The sequence below is a fragment of the Calidris pugnax genome, unplaced genomic scaffold (genome assembly GCF_001431845.1).
Source record: "Calidris pugnax isolate Ruff unplaced genomic scaffold, ASM143184v1 scaffold273, whole genome shotgun sequence".
NCBI classification, from domain to species: domain Eukaryota; kingdom Metazoa; phylum Chordata; class Aves; order Charadriiformes; family Scolopacidae; genus Calidris; species Calidris pugnax.
In genome coordinates this window covers 14,637,442-14,654,034 of record NW_015094508.1, presented here as the reverse complement: position 1 = coordinate 14,654,034, position 16,593 = coordinate 14,637,442, and the positions used below count along the sequence as shown (strand labels likewise).

The window sequence follows — 16,593 nt, the reverse complement described above, 5'->3', positions numbered from 1 at the left end:
GCTCTTTGCTGTACCCTCTCCAGCAGTTCCCTGTCCTTCTTGAACTGGGGAGCCCAGAACTGGACACAGTACTTTTTATTGCCATAAAAGTTTCAGAAATTATATTTCTTCATTAAATATGTGTTATGATAAAGGACTTCTCACTGGGACTCAGACTGGGAATTGTATTCAGAATATTGTTCCTGTTGTTATTCCCTGCTGAATTTCTCCATCTGGTAATATTACTATTTAGGAAGTGATAACATATGCATGTAACAAGTTAATTGTAAAAGCCCAAAATGGGTAGGCTGATTGTGCTACTAAAACAATAGTAGCCAAGCACTCCAGTCTGCGGTTGCCAGCTTTAAATTATGATGATTGTTGTAAATCATGCGAGGGGATTGTGGGAAATACAGCTTTCAGCTTTTCATTACAAATCTCCCATTTTCTGTCCAGTGAGCTAAGGAAGAACACCGTGCAGCCATCTGTCTAATAAGCTGCGGTGGTGCTTTACAGGCCATTACTCTCAGCACTGCAGGGGAATAGGAGAGTGAAGAAGGAACGTGCCTGAATATCACGGTATCTTTGGGATCGTTGTGCTTCTTGCTATGCAGATTCTTAGCTGAGTCCACCTCTCCACATAGCTGCTGGATACGGGGGCGCTGGCAGCTTTCCCTGTCAGGAACCATGTGTGTGTTACACACACACACCAGCAGCTAGTCAGCACTGGAAACAAGAAGAGCATTTTATGTGTGCCTTTCTTTGCTGTATGAGAGACGCTTCTCCTTTTTACCTTTAAAAAGTGGCATCCAACTCCAGCATACCCCAAATGATGTATTCTCTGCCCTTGTGCAAGTGCCCATATGTGCTAACATTGGTGGGCAGAAGAGACCCCAGAGCAACCTGTAAAAACACTTCGGAGAATCTGGAGGGGAAGATGTCACAGTCTAAAGACTTTAAGCAGTGTGCAGAGGGAAATGTTATTTTAAAAATGAAGTGTTAATGCCTTCTGTTTTCAGCCTTTTCATTTTACGCATTCAGATATTACCCATCATGTTGTTATCCATAGGACTAAGGTGCAGGCTCTTCCGTGGAAGCCCTGTTCCTGCTGTAGGTACGCTGCACTTGCTGTACAGTGACTTTTGGGGGTTCACACTGCTTCTTGGGGCTCATTTCTTCCTGGGGTGTTTAACAAAGTGGCACCAGAAGATAATCAGTTCTTGATTAATGAGTTCTGAACTTAGAATAAGGAAGAATTTACTTGGTAAGTGACTGAGTTCCTAGCTCAACATACAGCCCTCCTACATTGTTTTCCCTGTCGGAAGGTGCGGGAAGCTTATGTGAGTTATTCCTGTGGCTGAAGCATGTGGTATTTGGGTTAGTGTCTCTTGTCAGTTATAAGACACTCCTATTTCTTAATTTTGCCCTGATCCTTCCCGTGATGTTTGTACTACATGAGCATATCCTATGGCCATGATGTGTACGTATGAGAGTCGGGATTTCTGAGATGCCAATGTCTACATCTGTCACAAATATGTGAAACGTTCCTAGGTTCCTACTCTCTTTTTTCTGCCTACCACACTTCATTGACTCACTCACTCACTCTGGACCCACTCTTCTTTTCTTGAAAGAAAAAAAGATTAAAGATTTTGAAAAAGAAAATCCATATTAAAATGGCACTCTACAAAAATTTACGTCTCCCTAAGTACATGTTCATCTCAGAGGCAAAAATGCAGCAGTCATTGTTAGAGTAAAACCAAATTATTATGAAAACAAGGAAATTGCACTTTTATATTCATAAATGCATATATGGAAATAGCTTCCAAAGAAGCTGTAACTCAGTTCAGTAAACAGTAGGGTAACTGATATGTTTTGATTAATCAGAAGCCTGTGTGATTTTGTTCTTAGTGTGGAGAAGGCTAATACCATTTAAAAGCATTACTTGTTTGTGTTTGTAATCAAAGTATAAGCAATGGTGGTGAAATCCATTCTGATTGCTCTTACTGTTATTTTTGCATCTAATAAAAGTAACAACGTAACTTTCAATAAAGAACTCCTTTTTTCATATAGTGACTTTTCAAATTGATGATGTCACTAATATGATGCCAACCAAATTTGCCTTGGCATGCTTGTGTTGACTTTAAAAAAAAATTACATACATGCTTGAGCTGTGTGAAATCTTTTGCTAAAAATCAGATCAGTGGCTTATGAACTCTAAGTTCACAACTTTTTGATGTGTGTAACTTCAAGACCTCTTCAAGTAATTCATTTTCTGGCAAGAATTTTTTTTCTTTAAAAAATAATCCTGATTTGCTTGAAACATCTAAAAAAGGGGGGGATGATTAATGGAAATTTTCTTTGGCCTTTAAATGTTATCTTTCAGATGTCCTTTAACCTTTAAAATTAGATTTAGATCAAATTTTAAATATGAAAAATATCTTTAAACAATATACTGTCTTTTTTATATAACATTTATATAACATTTATATAAGAAAAAGCTTTTATTATTTTTTATAAATTTATTTATAATTTATAAATAATTTATTGTGAAATTATGCTAATTTCACAGTTCTGTGAAATTCGGTTTGAACCTACAGTTATTTTCAACTTGTCCCAAGCTGTATTTTTGAGTGTGACAAGAGAAGTGGATTTGGAGTAAGAGGTGGGGAGGAGCATCCTCAGCCACAGCCTTTTACATACCAGTGAAGCTAGTGTTTCTGGCTGACATTTCCAAAAGCTAAGGGGGAAGGAGGGATTATTGTGAGTAGGGAAGTGAGAAGCTCCATGGAAGTCACAGAAAACAAGATTTCAGGAGTGCAGTCAGAAGACTGAGTGAAGGAGACTGAGGGTGCAATCCAGTTTCTGAGTTTTGTCTGAAAATAGATCTTGAGGTGTGAAATATCTGTCCTTCAGGGTCAGGGCCCCCAACTGGAGGATGAGACCTCAAGAGAGTGAAAGCACTGTGTTTGATGAGTTTGAGGTGGAAATTGTGGAAAGACTCATGATAGTTCTTGCCTGAGAGAGCAGAGGATTTTGTAAGATGAGAAATGCTAAGCACCTTTGTAAAGGAGACACAGAAGATAGTGGGAGGTCAGAAGAAAGCCTGAAGGAAAGGAAGAGAGGAGTAGTAGGACTGAGAGTACAAGGAGGGAGCCGAAGGAGCTAGAAAAAATATTTGCATCTACTTAATACTTGAGAGTATAATACTTCAGATTGTTTCAGCATTAATCCACTCCTTTCTTCCTTCCTCTACATAAAAGAAAGCAGAGGGGAAAAGTCTTAGATGAATTCTTCTGGCTGGTGACCTCACTGGGGCCACATTGGGATGGTTGCCTGTCTGGAGAAGCTGTTAGGCAGCTCACTAGTACCTTTTGTCTGTGCTGCAGAAAGATCTCTTGGGAAGCAGAAGATTGATGTGCCCCATAATTAATTAATTACCTTTTCTTTCCTGGGCTCCGCCTTAGAACAGCTTGAACGTTGAGACATGAAGTGAACGCCAAGTTCGTTCAGTGCTCTTTCTAATGCCCCCGAAGCACTTCTCAGATGCCTAGAAAAGAAGCCAGCCTGTTGTGGGCTGGCCTGGTAAAGGAGGTGTCCGTACTTTTTGGCAGAGCAGCACCACCCATTCTGTCTGAATGATGCTATCCCTGAGTCATTAGCCCCGTGGGGAGAGCCGACCTGTGGGTAGGCCTGGAGAAGGGCTGTTGGATGGTACAGACTGTGCTGTACTGCAAATTTTGTTGCTCTGTTTTGGATCTTTCTTGGTTATTTTTAAATTCTTGCCATAGACTTTCTGCTGGCATATGGTGAATAAGAGGTGCAGATTTTGGTGCATGACATCCAACCTTCTCGCCAACATTTCCCCCTTCTGGGCTTTTCTTGTCTTCCCTCTGGCCCTGCCTGTGCAGTCATTCTTGGACTAAATGTACATCGTAGATAATGTTTTACTAATCTCCTAATTTCTCTCCACATGTTTCATTCCTGCCTCTTCCTGGCCTGCTTTAGGCCTCCATTCTTGATTTTTCTGAAGCATAGCGAGTGTCATTTGACCTCTTTCTTGCACTGTCACAGCTGAATCCATCTGTGCTCATTGAAGTATGTTCCTATTCATGCACCACTTTCCTCTAGACAGAGGTAGTTCTTGGAAATGTGATAGGTCCCTGCCCGCCAAGTCCTATTCATCCAGCAGCTGAAAGATGCTTAGGAGCCATTCATCAAGAGTATGAACCCCTTTTGAAAGACAGGCCTGAGGGCCGTGACATTTAACTGTACTTGCTGGTCTTGACATATCCTATATTCCTTGTGGCAGCTGGGACATACTGAAGGAGAGTGTCTCTGGTACACTTAGGAAAAAAGAGGATGTGCTGTTAGCCTGGGGCTTGAAAATTGCTTGCCCATGTAAATTGCCAGAGGAATTCAGTTCTTTGTTGGGGTGAAACTCTTCTGATTTCTCCTGATGGTTACAAGAGTGGATTACTTCTGGCAGGAAAAACTACCACGGGAAAAATCTCATTCTGCTTCAATATTCCATGAACTGGCTTTCACAAGTGGATAGGTATCGCTGATTCAATCTTTCTGCCAGGCTCTGTATAGCAGGCAAATACTCAGAAGCAACAGATTCATGGCGCGGTAACTACAGTTTGCTTTGGTATTTGAGTCTGACTTTATGTGATAATTTTCATACAAAATTCATGAGCTTGTTTGGAGAAAAGCACTCACTGTGGTGAGAAGAACTCTCAGCTTCTCACACCACAATTGCAACCCGAGTCGCGGGAGAGAGTTTCTTTCTTTTTTTAGATCTCTGAGTAATCAGCTGCCAAAGTAAGATATATTTCATAAAAGGGTCAAATCATTGATTGCTCAGAAGTTACAAGTCATAAAATTATCAAAACATTCTGATATCAACACGTGGTCTGAGGATTTAGTGCTGCTTTAGAGGGAAACAAAGCACTAAAACTAAGATTTATACAACCTGTGATCTACAGATTTTTTTCAGATCTGTGACCAAATGCTGAAATTATACTTTTCTCTTATCTTTGTAACCATTGTTGTGAGTGTTCAGTCTGATAGTGATCGATTGTGTAATTCGTGCTCCCCTGGCAATCAAACTGCTGTCCACTGTTCTGATTCATTATTTTTGGCAAGGCAAGGTAGCATCCACCAGAGTTATGGAGAGCAAGCTGAATTGAAATTTGTTTGAAATATGCTTTTTTTAAAAAAAAAAAAGAAAGAAAAAAGAATGTTCCTTTCAAATATAACTTATTTTTTATTTATCTGTATAGATCACTTGTTTTCATTCTGAGTTTGGTATTTTACTTTTAAAAATCACATTCAGCTTTTATTTCCAGAAAATTGATTTTATTTTTCTTTATGGCCAGGACAGAACTGCTTACAGAAATAACTACTTGTCAGTAATCTTTTCAAAGACTCACAGTGTAACAAAATGAAACCCCTATGTCTAGATTCTTAAACACTGACAAGATAAATTAGAGTTTCATTAAATTAATGATTCAATAATTAAAAAGGAGGATTCAGAGGAAAGGCTTACAAGAATGGATGAAGTATAAATGAACTCTGCATTAAACTTACCATTAAGCAGAAGAACAATGACTCATAAATTGCATCTGTATAAACGCACATGCTTTCTGTGGGGAGACAGTAATTATGCCCAGGAGCATTCTCTGTAACATTTCCCACTCAGTTACTGTCAACATCAATTAGTCCATTATGCTGAAAACTTCTGAAATGATCTGAGGTTAAAGAGAAATTAAAAACCCAAATCTCTTTGCTTTAGTTTTTTTTCCTGTTGTAAATAGTTGAGAGGCATTGATAACTTGCAGCTCTCTTTTATACCAAGGCAATTAAATTTACAAACACACTGGTAAACACACCTTAGAAATGCAAGAAAACTACATATCCCTTCATTTTTAATGATGTCATTTACCATCACCTTATAAGTGTTTCATAAGGAAGTTATTAGAGATTATCTGATTTGGCATACGGTGATGTCTTAAGGGATGCCTCGTAATATCTGCATACTGAAATGGGAAGAGGAAACACTCTCCATTTCTTTTCGTTTAAGTGAGTTTATCTCATTCTCTTTTGCAATTACTCAGCATTTCTGTCGTACCGTATAACCAAACATGAGAGAGTTGTTGAGAACTACTTACGTGGTATATTACATAAGTGTATACATGTAAATACATAAGTACATTTACATTCCTAATATAGCCTCTTACTGGCTAAAGGCTGTAAGCTGTCTGAATCTTGCCATCAGTGGTGCTCCTGCCAACCCCTGAAAATAGGCCTCTTTGAATTCCTCACTCTGATTTAAGATGGTTGATTTAATATTTTTAGAAGAGAAAACAAGCCTAAATCAGCAGAGAAATAATTGGCTGAAAATGTGAATTGCACAAGATACACTTGGCGCCTCAGGGAAAACACACTCTGGAGGAATTCTCCACCCCACTCCTGTGTTAATTTTGACCACCCCACCCCTCAAGAAAAATTTCTGCCACAGATACTTTCTGTTCCCTAGTTCACCATATGTAAAGAAACCTTAATTTTTGATAGTGATGCTGTTATAGGTGGACTCTGTTTTGCATCAGATGGACAGCACATTGTCCTGCACCTTTCCTGGGATGTATCAAAAAGACTTGAAGAGTGTGAAGCTAAAGAGGCAGTGGGGTTGCAAAATATACATGACAATCATAAGTAAAACTTAAAATGTATGACAAGAACTCACAGCATGAAACAGATGTGTGATACAAACACGTATCATATGCATAAATCCTATAATTGAAGTGTCTACATTAAAATTATACAAGCCTATGTAGTCGTAGAGAAGATGGATGGAGGAGTATGGATTAAGTGCTCGGATTCCCCAGGTGCCTCACTGTGATCAGCTTGCAGGGAGGTATTCTGGAGCTGTGTTCCTTTTTTTATTGATTTGAGTATTAGCCAAAAGTAAAAGGGGACTGCTTTTAAAATAGAACTGAAGAAAAATAAGAAAGCAGCTATATAGTGTCATTGCTTTATAGGGGCCAAAATTTGTGACATGGGAAAACTCTTCTGGGTTTCTATTTCCATGGGCCAGTAATACCATGTATAATCTTCATTGAGATAAAGAGCTGGATTTGAGATTCCCCAGATGAAGTATTTGACTCTGACATAAAATGCTGAGTGCCTTCAGCTGAGAACTTTAAAAGACTGGGGTTTTTTCTGATCTGGTAGCTTTTTTCTTCTATCATCATTCTTCAGATTCAGATTTTAAACACTAGAAGCGTTTGAAGAGTGAGGGAAAGGAAGACTGAAATCAACAGGAGATGTTTCTTCTTAAGCAATTTATAGAGTTTGAAAAACCACCATTAAAAGTCATGTTGTGTATGGCTCCTGTGGCTTTGTTAAACAGAGAGCTCTCTAACATTAAGGCTTTTTGTTATCCAAAATTGTGGAGGAGATCCGGAAGAGAAATATATTTAGAGTATGAAAATACACAAAGTACACGTGTAGCTTGCAAGTAATTCATTCCAGAAAACTGACAGAAGGCAATAGACGAGCCACATCCAAAATGTAAGTCTTATTGACTCTTTTTGCCTCTTATATGAGATCGCATTAGTGATTGTTGATGAATAAAAATAAGATCAATATTTGATATTAATAAGATGCTTTTTTTTTAATATGGTCATTACATTCAGTCATATTCCAGTAGTATTTGAAGCCAAAAGTATCTCGGCATGTTGCAGGAACAGCTGATGAGGCTTGGGTGCTTAACTCAAGGAAAAGCCCATGGCTAGGGATCTAGAGTTGGGTGAAGGAGCCATATTTTAGCCCTTCAGCCCTACATGTGTATGCACCTCCCAGCTGCACTTTTCAGTCCTGGCTGACTTCAGCATCTTCCTTCTTAGCAAATGTCTGTAAATCCCTTTCTTTAATGCTTAATGTATTCCCAGGCACTCTTTGTTGATAGCACCAGTCATGCTGACCTTGGAGCTGTACACTTAGAGGTGTAGGTTTTAGGCATTGCTCTGTATAGCCAAGTGATGTCCAGATTCCCTGACTCTGCAAAAGGGCTGAAGGTGTTCAGTTCAGGACTGCAAAGCTTAAACCATCTAACTTCAAAAGGATGAAGAAATGAGATCAGTCTGTTTTGCTGCATGATTTTGGATGCTCATGAAGAGTTGTATTTTCTTCTTGTGTTGGAGACATCTGCTAAACTGAAAGTGAACCTATACAATGATAAATGTATTTTGTATTTTGGGGGGGAAACAAAGCAATGGTGTATTCATCCATGGTGATCAGGAAATGGAATAGCTGTTTGGGCATATAACAGCAGACTGGGCTTTTTGGACTGGCTGTTGAGTGACAAGAAGGTTGAGAAAATGGCCACTATCTTACCAACATCAGAGGTAATGCTTTGTTTGAATGCGAGGCACTCATGGAACTTGTAAAGCCAGTCATTTAAAAATTAAGATCTTTAATGATGCATAGGATAGCAGCTGCAACACTTACTGGCGAAATTCAAATCAAGCATTAGGTAAACTTGCTGCTATTCCCTAAATCTCCTTCCTTTGTCCTTGAGAGCACTATCCCAAGGCATAGATTACACCGTTTCCAAAACTGGGGAGGAAATGACAGCCATGAAAGCTGTAACTTTGCCCACATTACATACTAAGGTACCAGTAAGCCTAAAATCTGTGTCTCTGAATTTTAAGCCCTGTGCTTTAAAGCACTGAACTGTTCACCCACTGTGCTGGTTAGTCATGAGCTTTTTTGATCCAGTAAATTTTGTTTGTATGCTTCTGTATTAAAAGTTTGCCAAATCTTCCCATATGCTATCTTTTTGCTTAGAGCAGTGAAAATTTTGGCAACATGCATTTAATTGGTGACTTTCTTAATATTCTATACTTCCTTTTCTAAAAATGTTTACTTCTGCCTTCTAACAGTCCAAATTCCTTGGACCGCAGGTTTTATCATTACAATAGTTTTAGTCTTTAGTTAAAATTAATAGCTTTGTTTTCCGGTGGACTTTTAACTTTATTTGCATATTTAGAAATGTTTTATCAAAAAGCAGTGGGAGATAGTAAGAGGAAAAGGAATAATATTATTCAAAATCCAGGGTTTACAATATTGTAGAGAATCATGAGGAGCTGGCTAACCATGAGTCAACAATGCCATCCTCCTAGAAAATGACAGATCTAGTAAGATATATACAGTTGAAAGAGAACAACCTGGATAATTTTTTCAGCTTGGTTCTGATAAAACCTCAGACAGACTGGTATTTCAGACCTAGACTAACTGGAGAGTGTCCAGAGGAAAGCTATGAGAATGATCAATGATCTAGAAGACTTAGTTGAAAAATTGGTTTTGTCTCATCTAGAGAGGAAAGGGGGTGTAACAGCCTTCAGGTAGGTAAAAGACTATGAAAAATGTCAGCAAAGACTATGAAAAAATAGGGAATAACCTATTCTTCATTCTCATGCGGGGAGGGGGAGGTAAAAAATTGAATTACATTGAGAGAGACTTTAGGTACATATTAGAATAACCTTCCTAGTGGCAAGAGTCATCATGCATTGGGATAGATTGCCTGGGGAGGTTGCAAAATATTTGCAGGTCTTTGTTGGAATTTAGAAAAATCCAATAGGCAGAGATGAGAGTCAAGCAAGAATTAATTGATCTGTCTGTGAAGAATGGGAGCAATTAGATGATGTCTGGCAGTCCTGCCCAGCCATATTTTCTGTAATTCTGTTAAATGGGTCACCAGTTACTTGTGCCCAATAATTTGTTTTGCTTGAAAAGCAACTTGAAGTGATGCAGATTTTTTGTTCTTTTAATTCAGCCTCTAGTAAATTCTACTTTTTGCTTTATTTCAGCCTTGTGAAAGATTTTTTTTCCTTATTTCCATTCTTGATTCCTCAGTATGTCTTCTACTTCATTTAAGAGCAACTTAATGTTTGTAGCTTCTTCCAAATACGGGTTATTTTCAGGTACAACTGAGTAATCCATTCCGTATTTTTCTCAAATAAACTGGAGCTATTATCTTGATTATAAAAAGATGCCCTAAACTTCAAATAACATTTTTAGGTCCTTGCTCTTTTGAAGTTTGTTAGTCTCTTAAGTGTGGACATGAGAACTGGCTACCATGATACAGTAATACATCTTTCTTCTCTGTTTATATTTGGTATTTCCCTGTTAATTTATCAAGAAAATTTCCCTTTTAAGTTACTGATATGTCAGTAACAGTTTCAGCTAGTAGAGTTCTGGATTTCCAGCTGCCTAGTTCTCAGAATACTTTACATAAACATTGACTAAAGTATTCCTCATAACATTCCTCCAGCTCAAGCAGATAATTAACTGTAGCTGGGAATATTACATGTTTCAGTCATGAAAGAAAGTCTGAATTTCTGGATACCTCAAGAGTTATTTTGTATGTCAAGTGAAATTGACACTTCAAAAGTTCATACTTGTTGTCTGTTTGCATCCTTTACAATGCTGATGGTTTCTTTTATAGCCCAAAGAGGTTTATTAATTTCTATATTTGGCCTTGGACTGCAGTGCAGACCTCCTGAGCTATCCCGTCCACAGATATACTTGTAAGCATAATGCAGTGGAAAACATAATTTCACCTTTCATCCCTACTACAAGTGCCAAAACAAATATCAGTTGTTACTCAGCTTAGTGCTGCTAAGAAAATGTTCCGGTTATTGTTATGTCAAAGATGCAAAGACTGCCAAATCTGTAAGAACAGAAATGTGGTTCAATGAATTATTTAAAACATGAAGGGCAACATTTATTGTTAGACTCCTAAGGATACAAAGAGATTGAGAGTGGAAAAAAGGCTCTGATTTGAAACTAGAATGTGACCCCTTGTCCAGGTTTGCTGGTGAGGTGAGTGGAATGGTTAAAGGAGGAAAACAAGTTAAAAGTCTTAACTATCTGAATAGAAGTAAAAAGGGAAAGATTATGGAAGCTTCTGATGAGTTTTGTTAGTGTTTTCTTGAAAGAATTTAGGGAATTCCTGTGCAGAGAAAAAAGGTGATGAGAGAATTTAAGGAGTGGATTCACAGTTCCAAAATGGTCTGTCAGCTGAGGATGTGAAATGTCATTTATTAGAGAAGTAGAGTTTGAAGGTAAGAAGTTTGAACCTAAGAAGGATTACAGAGTATCTCGAGTTGGAATGGATCCATCCAGATCATAGAATCCAACTCCCTGCTCCTCACAAGATCACCTAAAACTAAACCACATGACTAAGAGCATCCTGCAGATGCTCCTTGAACTCTGACAGGCTTGAGGCCATGACCACTTCCCTGGGGACCCTGTTCCAGGTGCCGACCACCTCTCAGTAAAGCTTTTCCTGATGCCCAACCTGAACTTCCCCTAGTGCAACTTCATTCCATTTTCTTGTGTCCTGTCACTAGTTACCAGAGAGAGAAGATCAGCACCTCCCTCTCTGTTGCCCCCTGTGAGGAAGGTGTAGACCGCCATCAGGGCACCTCTTGGCCTTCTCTTCTCCAAGGTGAACAAGCCACGTGACCTCAGCTGGTCCTCATAAGTCTTGCCATTGAGACCTTTCACCATCTTGGCTGCCCTTCTCTGAACACACTCAAATACTTTGATGTCCTTCTTACACTGAAGTACCCAAAACTGCACAAAGAACTTGAGGTGGGGCCACACCAGTGCAGTGTAGAGTGGGACAGTCACCTCCCTTGACAGGCTAGCTATGCTGTGCTTGGTGCACCCCAGGGCAGGGTTGGTCCTTTGGGCGGCCAGGGCTCACTGTTGACTCATAGTCAACTCACCATCAAATGGATGGGATGACTTGATTGGAGAAATCTTAAAAATGCATATGAAGAGCCCGTTTTTCCTTCTGTTCAAGACAAATATTTTCAAAACAGGTTCAGGAGGAAGTTGTTTGGGACTCTCAGCAAGTGCTACGCATCACAATTGACACAAACTGGAGAGACAAATAAAACACATACTGGATACAATAAGAATAAAACTCGGACAAATTATGTTTTGTCTTCCTTTGAGCATAGTTGTAGAGGAGTTGTTTAACTGGAAATAGAAAGAAGTAAAGAACGTGAGAAATACAATGAAGAGAAGTTAGGACTCCTTAGGCCAAATCTTACAAAGACATGAAGTCTGGAAATAGTTTATCACGCATGCCAGAGATCCTCTTATGTATCTGTTGGTACCCCAGCATAACAAAGGGGCAGGACTTCTGAACAATCTGTTAGGGCTTGTGAATCCAGGTCATGTGTCTGCTTGGAAATAATACATCTTTTCTCAATGGCCCAAGCAATCGTAGGGTGTTGATAGTTTATCATCTTTCTTCCAAAGCATGTCATTTATGTCCTTCTCTTTTTGTCTGCTGCCAGCAACTTTTCAGTTTCACATCTAAACATACAGACTCATGGAATCACAGGACTGTTGAAGTTGGAAGGGTTCCCTGGAGATCACCTAGTCCAACCCTCCTGCTCAGAGTGGGATTTCATAAATGCAGTGGCCCCGGGCCATGTCCAGCTGGGTTTTGAATATCTTCAGACTCAACAACCTCTTTAAGCAACCTGTTCCGCTGTTTGATCAGCTCTTTGGTGAAAAAGTTCATTAATGAAGATGTTGAATAGCATTTACTCTTGAACTACTTCACTAGTGCCCTCAGCTGGACTTTGTGCCACTGATTGAAACCCTTTGAGCTGGGCCTTTCAGACAGTTTTCAGTTTACTGCCCACTTACCTAGTTTACACATCGTCAATTTCTCAATGAAGATTTTACATGAGACAACGTCAAAATCCTTTCTACCATTTTTTCAGCACTGGACATTTGATTAGATGTTCTTTTGAAGACCAAAAGATCTTTTCGCACATTTGGGTCCATCTCATCTTCTCCAGTTTATTATTTTTTGGTAGGTTAGCATGAGACATACTGAGTAGACATAATGGGCACAGATCCTTACATCCTGCTCAACGGACTGGCAGTTCTGAGTCTGCTTCTTAGTTCGTGAAGCAAACTAGTCCTGGGTGGGCCCTATCTTAACTCAGTGCTTCAGTCTTTTGGTTTCTCACATGGGTTAAAATAATCAAATGTGTCTCTGAGAAAATGTGTCTCTGAAAAAGCTTCACCTGTGTAGTTTATTCATAAAAATCTATGTTCTCCTTTTGCTGAAGTTGCAGTTTTTCCAAGAATCATTGAAAAGGTGGCTGCTTGCCACTTAAACATCTAGCTTGTTACCTTATGTGCAATACTGCCTCTTTTTCACACATAATGAAGTGTCGGAGTCAAGTGCAAATATAACTCTTCGTGCTTGTCTGGCTTGTTCTAAACTGCAATATTGCAAATAAACAGTGTCACTGCATGCAGCCTTTGTGCTATCACCACTTGCTACCAGGAGTGAAACAAAATGTTCTGAGGACAATTAGGTAACCAGAAGTTAGGACATTTCCCTTTTGTCACCCATAAAATAGCTAAGAGATCTTTTCTACTGTTGAGCAGGATTTCGAAATATTTTGGAAAGACTACTGGAACAATTTCCCCTGTCCTATTGTAGTAGGTTTCTGACTTTGTCAGATGGAGATCATTTCCACTTGCTAATACAATACCGAGTGTTTTGAAATGGGAATTTGTCAGTAGTACTTGGTAGCTCGCTTCAGTCTAAACTGTCTCTATATTTTTGGAAAAGAGAGTGGTGGCTCGCTAGTCAATTATTCTTTCTGCAATTAAGAGTTCTTTTGAAAATCTACAATTAAATCAACGTAAGATGTTTGTATTATATATAACTGGGACACAGTTAGATTCTCAGCCTGATAAAATGTGAGCAGACTCTTTCTGGGAACTGGGATATTAGAACATGTGTGGTTTATGGGGTAGATTAGGTGAAGACTTACCACATAGGCAATATGAAGTCCTCTTTTTCGCCATGTGAATCAGGAGAGAACCCTCCTTACACTCCAGCTAACCACATATATGGTGGTTTACTTTAACCTTGATTCCTATTGTTTATTATTCTTGCTTTTGCATAGAAAACGCCTTCTGTTATTTTCAAACGTTTGATTATTTTTTTCTTCTCTTCAGGTCAAGGATTTTCTCTTTTGGTGTGGGGGGGAGGTGTTGATTTTTTTTTTTTTTTCAATATAAACACAGAGGTGACACTTAGCCTTTTACACATTGCACTGAAAAGGATTCCTGAGAAATATGTTGACATTTTAACTCACAATCACATTTTCCTTTTAGTTATTTCTTGTTTAGGGATCTGTGCATACATTAAAATTATACACATTAAGAGAATTCTATGGGTACAAATCCAGATTTCTGCTGCTCTCAGTTCTCAGTCAAGGAATACTCTCTTTCAAAATATTACTTTCTCCTTCCTAAGGCAAGGGCAATGCAGCCCTAGGCATTCAGTCTGAATACATACAGCATTTCTTTAAATGTTATTTTTGTTTTTTTCCAGACTGCTTTCTTTTCCTGATCAGTTAAGGAGCCTGATACTGTGAAATTGGGTCTTCTTTTCATAGTCCCACTCACTAGAAACCAATGCTATGAATTATGCAATTAATGGCTGACTTTTTAAAATGCTTTGAAAAGCTGACTTGCATCCTTGGGAAGGAGTGACCCTCCATGTTGAATTTATGTTATTTTATTTAAATATAGAAGTACTACTCATTAAAAAAAGTTTTAGAAACTACTGCTGTGCCAAATATCATGGGAGTGATAATGTGCTTAGGAATTCTGAACATAACAAATGACGTATTTCTTTTTTTTAACAGCATGCCATCTTCCTGAGACTTACACACTGTCCTTTTAGAGAAAAAGAAAATGTTACTTTCTTAAATTTACCAGTTTATAAGTTACTACACTGTATTATTTTTTTTTTTGTCTGAAGTGGTAGTGGTGAGATACTCCTCATCCACCCCCTCTTCTTGGTGATTCAGAGTTTCCTTCCAGTCTGGTTGATTTCCACCATGGATGTGCACTGAAAATGAGTCTTGATCAGTCACCCTGGGTTCTCTCTGCCATTTAAATCTGTGTTCATGCATTTTAATGTCAAGGTTATGTCAAGGTTAGTGTGAGATCCTGCGGCTTGGCAAGCCCCCAGCGGCACAAGGGGTTTCAGGCCACCACTGCTGTTTGAGTGAGAAGCCCAGGTGCTCTGCTCAGGGCCGTTGTCCAGACTGCCCGGCTGGTGGCCTTTCCCGAGGTGTCCTTCCCCGAGGGACAACAGTGCCAGAACGCACGTTCGGATTTTGTTATGTCGCCTTCCCACCACCGGTGACCTTTGCTGTTCCAGAACTCATCTCTTGTCTCTGTTTCCCCTGATTTTGTGTAGGTGCTGGGATGGCTGGAGAAGGTCGCGATTTGCAGTTGCGCTGAGGGAGGCGTGAAGCTTCATCCATCCCCTGCTGACATTTGAGGTAGTGTGATAACTTTTATCTTACCTGCAAGTGAGTTTATTATGAATGTTGGCTAAGCAGAGCAATCAATAATGTCTTGTAGTGCTCTGCAGATAATCCTGACAGATCCCACGATCCATTCCTACAGTAGTATGCTACTGCAAACTATATATGCAATTTACAGAATTCTGATTGGGATCCAATTGTTATATCTTATTACTGCAAACAAAAGAGAGATTTGAATAAAGACTGTCAAATTCAGTCTCGATGTAAATTGATGGCTTCAAGCCCATTTCTATCAATCTCTAGTAGCCAGCATTTGCGACAGAGGGCTTAGTAACTGGTAGAAGTGCTTAAAAGCTATTTTTCCATGTCAGAGAAAAATTATTATACTGCATTTTAATGAGCCATTTCTTATTTATAATATTAATTAAAGTATTAATTGCCTGACTTTCTAAATGCACAATACTGACACAAATGGGGAAAAAAATGTGTTTTCCCAGGAAAAGCGAACACAAAAATGCTTATCAGAACATTGTGGATAACAAATCCTGGTGTAAATTGCACTTAAATGACATCTACTCTGAATGTATATATTGGGTCTGATTCATATCTGGAGTGTGTTACTGAAAGCTTAACCAGATTACAGTGGGGTAAATGTGAATCAAACATCACACAAATACACTGTGGTATAAGGGGTTTGGACCTATGATTGCTCATGCCGTGGAACTGGAAAGCTGTTATCTGGTGTTAAATGGCTGCGTGAGACTTCACAGCTGCTGTGTACTGTAGCAGTTCTATGAGACTTAACTGGCTATTCCTGTTTAAATGTACACAAATGTAATGTCATTAAATAGAAGACAGATTCTAGAGGCTTTCTGCTTTGGTTGTGGTAACAATAGGTGAAGTTTGCCACCCTATGTCTGTATTTTTAATGTTTCTGAAGCTAGATGGTGGAACTCGAGATGCATTCATTGCACCATCAATCTCTGCTTGGGAGACTGTAAGGATAGTACAGGACTGTAAGGTGTAAGGATATACCTATTCCACTAAGAAAATAAGAAGGTCAGAATAGCAAAGCTACTTGTAAAAATGCTTTTAAAGTAGGTGTAACTGAAAGTCATTAGGGACCTCCTCAAACACAGCTGCCTCTGTTGTGGTTACCGTGCCCTCTTATGCAGAGTTAAGCACACCTGAAAAACAATTTATGAATGACTTCTCTCAT

General features: G+C 39.0%; 1 protein-coding gene across 4 annotated transcripts in view; it reads left to right on the top strand.

The window, feature by feature from the left end:
• GHR (growth hormone receptor) overlaps positions 1–16,593 on the top strand; it is a 166,241-nt gene that overhangs the window by 69,546 nt on the left and 80,102 nt on the right. For all 4 annotated transcript variants that reach the window (XM_014965066.1, XM_014965063.1, XM_014965064.1 and 1 more), the window contains one exon: positions 15,305–15,389. The gene's annotated coding sequence lies outside the window, so the exon portion shown is untranslated. The remainder of the gene's footprint in view (positions 1–15,304; positions 15,390–16,593) is intronic.